The following is a 9215-nucleotide window of genomic DNA, read 5'->3' on the forward strand; positions in this document are numbered from 1 at the left end:
CTGGATGTCTGCCCACCACCTAAAACTCAACATGTCCAAGACTGAACTCTTTATCTTCCCTCCCAAACCCTGCCCTCTCCCTGACTTTCCCATCACTGTTGACGGCACTAGCATCCTTCCCGTCCCACAAGCCTGCTACCTTGGTGTCATTCTCGACTCCGCTCTCTCGTTCACCCCTCACATCCAAGCCGTCACCAAAACCTGCTGGTCTCAGCTCCACAAAATTGCCAAGATCTGCTCTTTCCTCTCCATACAAACCAATGCCCTGCTCGTTCAAGCTCTCATCCTATCCTGTCTGGACTACTGTATCAGCCTCCTCTCCGATTTCCCATCCTCTCATCTCTCCCCACTTCAATCCATACTTCACACCGCTGCCCGGATTGTCTTTGTCCAGAAACGCTCTGGGCGTGTTACTCTCCTTCTCAATAATCTCCAGTGGCTACCAATCAACCTATGCATCAGGCAGAAACTCCTCACCCTCGGCTTCAAGGCTGTCCATCCCCTCGCCCTGCCCCCCCACACCTCACCTGCCTTCTCTCCTTCTCCAGCCCAGCTCGTGCCTTCCGCTCCTCTGCGGCTAATATCCTCACCGTGCCTTGTTCTCGCCTGTCCCGCCGTTGACCCCTGGCCTGGAATGCCCTCCCTCCCCACATCTGCCAAGCTAGCTCTCTTCCTCTCTTCAAGGCCCTACTGAGAGCTCACCTCCTCCAGGAGGTCTTCCCAGACTGAGCCCCCTCCTTCCTCTCCCCCTCCTCTCCCTCTCAATCCCCCCCACCTAAAACCTCCTTCCCTTCCCCACAGCCCCTGTATATATGTATATATGTTTGTTTGTATTTATTACTCTATTTATTTATTTATTTATTTTACTTGTACATATCTATTCTATTTATTTTATTTTGTTAATGTATTTTGTTTTGTTCTCTGTCTCCCCCTTCTAGACTGTGAGCCCACTGTTGGGTAGGGACCGTCTCTATATGTTGCCAACTTGTACTTCCCAAGCGCTTAGTACAGTGCTCTGCACACAGTAAGCGCTCAATAAATACGATTGATTGATTGATTCTTTGCCTGTCTGTCTGCTTCTCTATCTGTCTGCCAGTCTGTCCCTGTCAGTCTGCTTCTCCACTTTTTCTGTCTGCTTGCCTGCCAACCTGCCTGTCAGCCGGTTGCCCCAGCTCGAGTCAAACTCTCCTGACCCCGTGGGGCTGTGGGCAGGGAGCAGAGAGGAGGAAGATGAGGGACTCAGGGGTGGGGGTGAGGCCAGTCCCACTCATTCTCTCCCTCCCCCGGCTGGGGAGGAGGGTGCAGGGACAGGAGGAGGGGAGGTAACGCCAAGCCCAAGAGGTGAAGCTGGAATCCCCAATCCCCAGAGTCCGGTGACAGCCATCCGACTCTGCCCCGGCCAACCAACCGAGGTGAGGGGGTGGCGGTGGTCTGAGGATCAGTGAGCTCATCCACCCATCACTTGCCCTCTGGATTCTCTGTGGGTGGGCAGAGCAGGCCTTGGCTCTGGCCTGACTCAGTGGGGGCAGAGGGAGGGAGAGAGGGAATGGGGAAGGCAGCCTGCCCACCAACTGCCCCTGCTTTCCTCTGGCCAGCACTGCCAGAGACCCCAGACCTGGAGACCACCCAGACCCCAGCCGGGACAGATACGACGCAGACCACCCCCGCGTGGACCACCACGTCGGAGGGGCAGTTGGGGACCACCACGGCCCCACCCACAGGCCCTCCGGCAGACCCCAGGACCACCAGAGCTGAGCCCGAGACAGCTGAGTTGGCCACATACCCTTTGCTCCCCCCTCTCCCTGCAACCCCCCTCCCCATGACACAGAGAGGAACTGCCCCCGCACTGCCCGCCCTCTCTACGACCCCAACCCCAACTGCACAGATCGGCACCATTTGGATGACCACAACAGAGGAGGCCTCTGAGCCGGGCGCCCTCTTGCCATCAAGCCCATCTCCGGGCCCAACTCCGGAAGCTTCCTCTCCAGCATCTCCCAGGGCCACCAGCCCAACCGGGCCGGTGATCCTTACGGATCACCCAGAGGTGATCCACGGCAGTCCTCTCATATGTAAGTCGGACGAGTACCTGAGCCTCGTCCCTGAGCCACACTGCGTCTGCAACAGCAGTCACTACAGCCAAGAAGGTAGGTCGCCCCAGTGTGTGTCCAAGGTCAGAACAATGCCCCAGGCCATCAGGACGAATTCCGAAGTTGCCAGGCTACAGTCGGGCACCTCCAATGTGGGACTTCCAAGGATTTGTCGGGGTTCTGAGGGAGCCATCGGGGAGAGGTGGCCCCAACTGACAGCCCTCTTGCCTCTTATTAATAATAATAATAATAATAATAATTGTGGTATGTGGTAAGCACTTACTATGTGCCAGGCACTGTCCTAAGCGCTGGGCTGGATCCAAGTAAATCAGGCTGGACACGGTCCCCATCCCATGGTACTTGTTAAGCACTTACTCTGTGCTAAGCACTGTTCTAAGCACTGGGGTAGATACAAGTCATTCAGTTTGGACACAGCCCCCATCCCACATGGAGTTCACCCTCTTAATCCTCATTTTACAGGCAAGGTAATTGAAGCCCAGTGAAGTGAAGTGACTTGCCCAAGGTCATGCAGCAGACACGTTCCCAGGCCCGTGCTTTATCCTCTACGCCACGCTGCTCCTCTCTTCGCTGTCCCCGAGGAAACTGAGGGCTTTCCTGGCCAGTGCCCCCAGGCTGGGTTTAGAGACAGATCCCGTGAATCTGAGTGATGCAGTAGCTAACACGCTCCCGTGTTCCTGGGTTTCTGGGAGAGGTACGGGAAGCAGGAAGCCTAGTGGATCGGATGTACAAAATTTCTAGACCTGCCATGCTTCTTTTTAGATAGGTCATCACTGCTGGAAGATATGACCTGCCTGTCCATGACAATAGTGATACAGCTGAACTATTGTGTCTTAGAGGCGTTGTCCTTCAATATGAGCACCCCAATATTCCCTGGCTGCCATGGGGAGGACTCACTGTATTCCGAAAAGCGAGTCCTCAGTTTTAATTTGAAGAAGGAGAAAGGCGCATGTGGACTTCAGTTATCGGTGCGTGTGTGTGTGTGTGTGTGTGTGTGTGTGCGCGCGTGTGTGTGCGTGTGTGTTGGAATGGCCCACCTGGGGAAGGTGGGGCGGGAAAGTCCACCCGGCCTGGGTCGTTGAGGGGAGGAAGGGTGGGATGCTCCAGCTGGTTGGGTGGAGAAGAGTGTGGTTGGGGGGGATTCCTCTGCCGGGGCGGCCCCTGGCTGAAGGTTGAGAGTGTCCGCCGGACGGTTGCTTTGTAGAATAATGGCACCCACGCTCTGTACTCCGTGGTCATCCGGCTCCCCCCGGCCCCTTCCGACCCCACCGCCGACTCACCTGGAGGCAACCTGCGCATCACCTGCGCCTACCCGCTGGTCGTGGAAGTGAATGAGTCAACACCCAGCATGCTCATCCCCTACCCGTGAGTCCCACCCACTCTTCCCCCTTCTCAACTCTCCCTACCCCAACCAGTGGACCCATCCCACCCGCCCTTTCCCCATCTCCTCCTCCCTGTTCTCTACGCTCCCTACCCCGGCCTCTCACCCCCCCACCCCACCCCCCGACCCTGCTCTTCCCCCTGCCTCAGATACACCTCCTTGTACACCTTCGGGGCCAAACTCATCATTGTCACCATAAACATCTACACCGACCCCCAATACCTGCAACCCCTCCTGAAAGAGAACGTCACCCTCAACACCCACCTGTACCTGCTCCTTCGGGCCACCGGGAACGGGCTGGAGGAAATTGTACTAGTGGCCGACTCCATCTTTGCCAATGACCTGCCTCCTGGAATCCCCATGAATTACGAAGCACACTATTTTGTGGAGCAAAGGTAGGACGGTAATGATGGGCTTTATTGATGATGGTATTTGTTAAGCGCTTACTGTGTGCCAGGCACTGTAATAAGCGCTGGGGTGCATACAAGCGAATTGGGTTGGACATAGTCCCCGTCCCATGTGGGGCTCACAGTCTTCATTTTACAGGTGAGGGAACTGAGGCCCGGAGAAGTGAAGTGACTTGCCCAAGGTCACACAGCGGACAAGTGGTGGAGTCGGGTTTAGAACCCATGACCCTCTAGTCCCCACGGGTCAAATGCTCTCTGCCTGGGGCCCAGGCCTGATGTGGAAAGGGCTCCCGTGGGAAATGAAGGGTTCCGGGTACTCTCTTCCAGCCTCCGGACCTCACCCCGGGGGCCTCCCCGCTTTTTTTTAAATGGTATTTGTTAAGCATTTACTATGTGCCAGGCACTGAACTAAGCACTGAGGTAGAGACCAGTTGGACACAGTCCACGTCCCAAATGGGGCTCCCGGTCTTAACCCCCATTTTACAGCTGAGGTAACTGAGACCCAGAGAAGTGAAGTGATTTGCCCAAGGTCACACAGCAGACAAGTGGCAGAGCCGGGATTGGAACCCAAGGTCCTTCTGGCTCCCAGGCCTTACTCAAAGAGGGCACCTCCCCAGACACAGTGCCCTGAGCCTAGGCCCCATCTGATTGGCAAAGGGTGTCCCGGCCCGCCGTGGTCCACACCCAAGATGGACCCCAGCGATGCCCCCTTGCTTGGTGGAGGGCGGATGTGCCAGCCCGCCGCTTCGGGCCTCCCACTGGTCAGCACAGACCCTGTGCGGGGGGCCTCCTCAGAGTTTCCGGGGCTCGTGGGACCAGACGACCCCGGCCGGGGCTCACGCAACTCGGGTGCTGGCATCTCCACTTGCAGCTGCCTGACTGACATCAGGGAAGGCACGAAGCTCCTTAGCAACGGAAACTCCTTAGAGGTGAAGATGGCCTTCCGGTTGTTCCGCTTCCACTCCAAAGACGTCCTGTACCTGCACAGCCTCGTGAGGCTTTGTATGAAGGATGACAAATACCTCTGTTTGAAGGTGAGCCGAGCCAGGGGTGCTTCCCGGGCCCAGTGGATAGAGTCCGGGGTCCGGGAAGCAGAATGACCTGGGTTCTAATCCCTGCCCTGCTTCTTGTCAGCTGTGTGACCATGGGCAGTTCACTTCACTTCTCCGAGCCTCAGTTACCTCATCTGGAAAAGGGGGGTTAAGACCGGGAGCCCCACGTAGGACAGGGACTGCGTCCAACCCGATTCACTTATATATACCCCAGCAGGATGCAAGGTCGAAGTACAGTGAGGAGGTTGGCGTTAGAGAAGTGACACAATATGACCACAGCCCCCTCCAAGCAGACTTATTAAAGCCACATCTGCTCTGAGAGTCCTCCCCCTGACCAAACCCTCATTTCCTCTTCTCCCACTCCCTTCTGCCCTGCTCTGATGTGCTCCCTTTATTCACCCCTCCCTCTGCCCTCATAGCACTTATGTCCGTATCTGTAATTTATTGATTTCTATTGATGTTTGTCTACCCCTCTAGACAGTGAGCTCGTTGTGGGCAGCGAATGTGTCTACCATCTGTTTAGCATTATACTTTCCCAAGTGCCTAATACAGTTCTCTGCACTAAATGTGTTCAATAAATTGATTGATTGATAGTAGGAAATCAGGATATTCTCCTGTTTGTCCATCTTTCCCACTAAATGATAAATTCTTTACAGGCAGGGATGAAGTCCAAACACTTAGGAGTGCTCTACACACAGTCCTCTTTTTCTTTTCTTTCACTCCCTTTTGTGTCCCCCTGACTTGCTCCCTTTATACATCCTCCCACCCAACCCTACAGCACTTACATCCGTAGCCATAATTCATTTATGTATATTAATGTCTGTCTCCCCCTCTAGACTGTAAGCTCATTGTGGGCAGAAAAAATGAGTTATATTATTGTATTGTCCTCTCCCAATAATAATAATAATAATGATAGCTTTTGTTAAGCGTTTACTATGGGCCAAGCACTGTTCTAAGCGCTGAGATAGATAACAAGGTTAGCAGATTGTCCCACGTGGGGCTCACATTCTTAATCCCCATTTTACAGACGAGGTAACTGAGGCACAGAGAAGTTAAGTGATTTACCCAAGAGCTTAGTACAGTGCTCTGCACACAGTAAGTGCTCAATAAATAGGGTTGACTGACATTGAAATCCCTCTAGACTGTAAGCTCGTTGTGGGCAGGGAACACGTCTACTGTTGTATTGTGGTATTTTACTCTCCCAAGCACTTAACACAGAACTCTGCACACTGTAAGTGCTCAGAAATATGACTGACTGACCGGTACGGTAACATGCTCGAAAAATGATTTTGATTGGTAATGAACAGTTCGGCTGACACTCTGGCTTGGCGAGAGGTTGACAGACTTCTGTCCCAGGGTAGGGACACCCGGTAGGGACTGCCGGTCCCAGGGCCGGCCGGGAGGAGTAGCCCCGCTGACTCCATGTCTGGATGTCTCCCCAGTCCTGCCACAGGTCCAGTGACCCTGTCAGAAGCGGGCTGAAAGGCCCTGGCCCTACTCTGTCGTATGGACCGCTCAGGATCCAAGGTAACTGCGCCCTTTGGCGAGGAGGGGAGGGAGTCCTGCACTTCTTCCCCACATCGTCCCTCCCGGCTCCTCCACCTGTCTGCTGTGTGACCTTGGGCAAGTCACTTCACTGATCTCCCATCCTCATGTCTCTCCTCACTCCAATCCATATTTCATGCTGCTGCCCGGATTGTCTTTGTCCAGAAATGCTCTGGGCATGTTACTACCCTCCTCAAAAATCTCCAGTGGCTACCAATCAATCTGCACATCAGGCAGAAACTCCTCACCCTCGGTTTCAAGGCTGTCCATCACCTCGCCCCCTCCTACCTCACCTCCCTTCTCTCCTTCTCCAGCCCAGCCCACACCCTCCGCTCCTCTGCTGTTAATCTTCTCACCGTGCCTCGTTCTCACCTGTCCCGCCATCGACCCCCAGCCCACGTCATCCCCGGAGCCTGGAATGCCCTCCCTCTGCCCATCTGCCAAGCAAGTTCTCTTCGTCCCTTCAAGGCCCTACTGAGAGCTCACCTCCTCCAGGAGGCCTTCCCAGATTGAGCCCCTTCCTTCCTCTCCCCCTCATCCCCCTCTCCATCCCCCTCATCTTACCTCCTTCCCTTCCCCACAGCACCTGTACATATGTATATATGTTTGTACATATTTATTACTCTATGTATTTATTTATTTTACTTGTACAAATCTATTCTATTTATTTTATTTTGTTAGTATGTTTGGTTTTGTTCTCTGTCTCCACCTTTTAGACTGTGAGCCCACTGTTGGGTAGGGACTGTCTCTATATGTTGCCAACTTGTACTTCCCAAGTGCTTAGTACAGTGCTCTGCACACAGTAAGCGCTCAATAAATACGATTGATTGATTGATTCTCTGGGCCTCAGTTCCCTCATCTGGAAAATGGGAATTAAGACTGGGAGCCCCATGTGGGACAGGGACTGCGTCCATTCTGATTAGCTTGGATCACGCCAGCGCTTAGTACAGTGCCTGGCATATACTAAGCGCTTAACAAATTCCATTTTAAAAAAGAAACACAAAAAACCTTTCAGAAACACTGTTGAAAAGCCTATCAGACCGTGGCTGTTTGGTGTCTGGACCAAAGCCCAGCTGGGGCTGCTGGGGGCGGGGGGGAATCTAATTTCTTACCCCTCCCCTCCCACCTCATTTAAGGTTTTGATGTGAGGACACCTTCTCCAGGAAGCCCTCTCTGATTGCAGGGGTGCTGGGGGGGCTTGGACTGTTCCCCTGAGCCGGCCTCCACTGTTAAAATGACAAATAAAGGTTTGTTCTATTCTTCCCTGGGCAATTAATACATAAGCTCTGCAAGGGTGGGAACCATATTGCCTGGGTGTGCTAGGGAGGGTGTTAACAGTAATAATAATAATGGCATTTGTTAAGCGCTTACTATGTGCCAAGCACTGTTCTAAGCTCTGGGGAGGATACGAGGTGATCAGGTTGTCCCACATGGGGCTCACAGTCTTCATCCCCATTTTACAGAGGAGGTAACTGAGGCCCAGAGAAGTGAAGTGACTTGCCCAAAGTCACGCAGCTGACAAGTGGCGGAGCCGGGGTTAGAACCCATGACCTCTGACTCCCAAGCCATGCTGCCACAGTGCAGTCTCGGTCCCCATTAAATGCTTCATTCTTATCATTTCAGAACCCAGGAATAAAGGCACCCTGGCAGGTCTGTAGAGATTTTCATCTCTGGTTATGACGTTTCAGTGAGGGGACTCTTGGGCCTGAGGGGGTGAAACCAATGGTCTGGGGGCACTGGAGGGGCACGTGGGGAGTCTGGAGAGGAACAGGCGGGGAATGCAGGAGGTCTAGGTTTTAGCTCCAAATCTACCACCCTCTTGCTGTGTGATCTTCCATTTCTGTCCTTCCCCGCGCCTACCGGCTGTCCTCAGAAAAACCCACTCCATGCCAGTCTTTTAGACTGCGAGCCCACTGTTGGATAGGGACTGTCTCTATATGTTGCCAATTTGTACTTCCCAAGCGCTTAGTACAGTGCTCTGCACATAGTAAGCGCTCAATAAATACGATTGATGATGATAAAATGCTGTCTCGGAATGACCTCATGGATGCAAACTGGGAACGACGATCCTTTCTGCTGTTTTGCTACAAAGCACGGTCCTGACTGGTTACAGCCCCCTTTCCCCTACCCCAATTTTAGGATGGGGCGTGGGGAAGGGACTTTGCTCAACCCTACCTCCGTAGCCCCTTCCCCTCCCTTCTCCAGGCATTTCTGTCCTTTCCCATCCCTACCGGCTCCCCTCAGAAAAGCCCACTCCATGCCATAGAATCCTGTCTTGGAATGACCTCACGGATGTTACTTGGTCCATCCTGCTGCCTCCAAATCGGTTACTCTTCTTTTATTGTTTTCCCATTCCAGGTTCCTTGCCACTGTGGGCATTCATCCTCATGGGAACATTCATGGTGAACTGGAGATAAATGTCTTTCCCCCAAGAGGGTAAACAACACCCATCCTTTTCTCGCCTTTAGAAGCCGGAGTGATCCTGGGTAACACAGAAGAGTTGGTGAGGGGTGAGCTCCAGGGTGGAGGCAGGTGTCTGTGAGTCCCGGGGGTTCAAAGCAGAAAACACTGGCCTTGGGGCTATCAGTTTGCTCAGTCAATTCCCCACGGCCTCCTGGTCACCCCCAAATCCACCTGGCACCTGCAACCTGGCAGTTCGTCCAATAAAGTCCTCGAGCCTGACGACTGCTGTTTGGGACTGGTATTTTAATGCCAACGGTAGGAT

The 9215-nt window shown here is 53.6% G+C and overlaps 1 long non-coding RNA gene across 1 annotated transcript; it reads left to right on the plus strand.

The window, feature by feature from the left end:
* Positions 1-6387: 6387 nt before the first annotated feature.
* LOC119938006 lies at positions 6388-8995 on the plus strand. Its single transcript, XR_005454324.1, has 3 exons — positions 6388-6472; positions 8114-8140; positions 8849-8995. It is a non-coding gene; the product is annotated as an uncharacterized LOC119938006 (long non-coding RNA).
* The last annotated feature ends 220 nt before the right edge of the window (positions 8996-9215 follow it).

Source organism: Tachyglossus aculeatus, chromosome 16 (genome assembly GCF_015852505.1).
Source record: "Tachyglossus aculeatus isolate mTacAcu1 chromosome 16, mTacAcu1.pri, whole genome shotgun sequence".
In the NCBI taxonomy this organism is placed as follows: domain Eukaryota; kingdom Metazoa; phylum Chordata; class Mammalia; order Monotremata; family Tachyglossidae; genus Tachyglossus; species Tachyglossus aculeatus.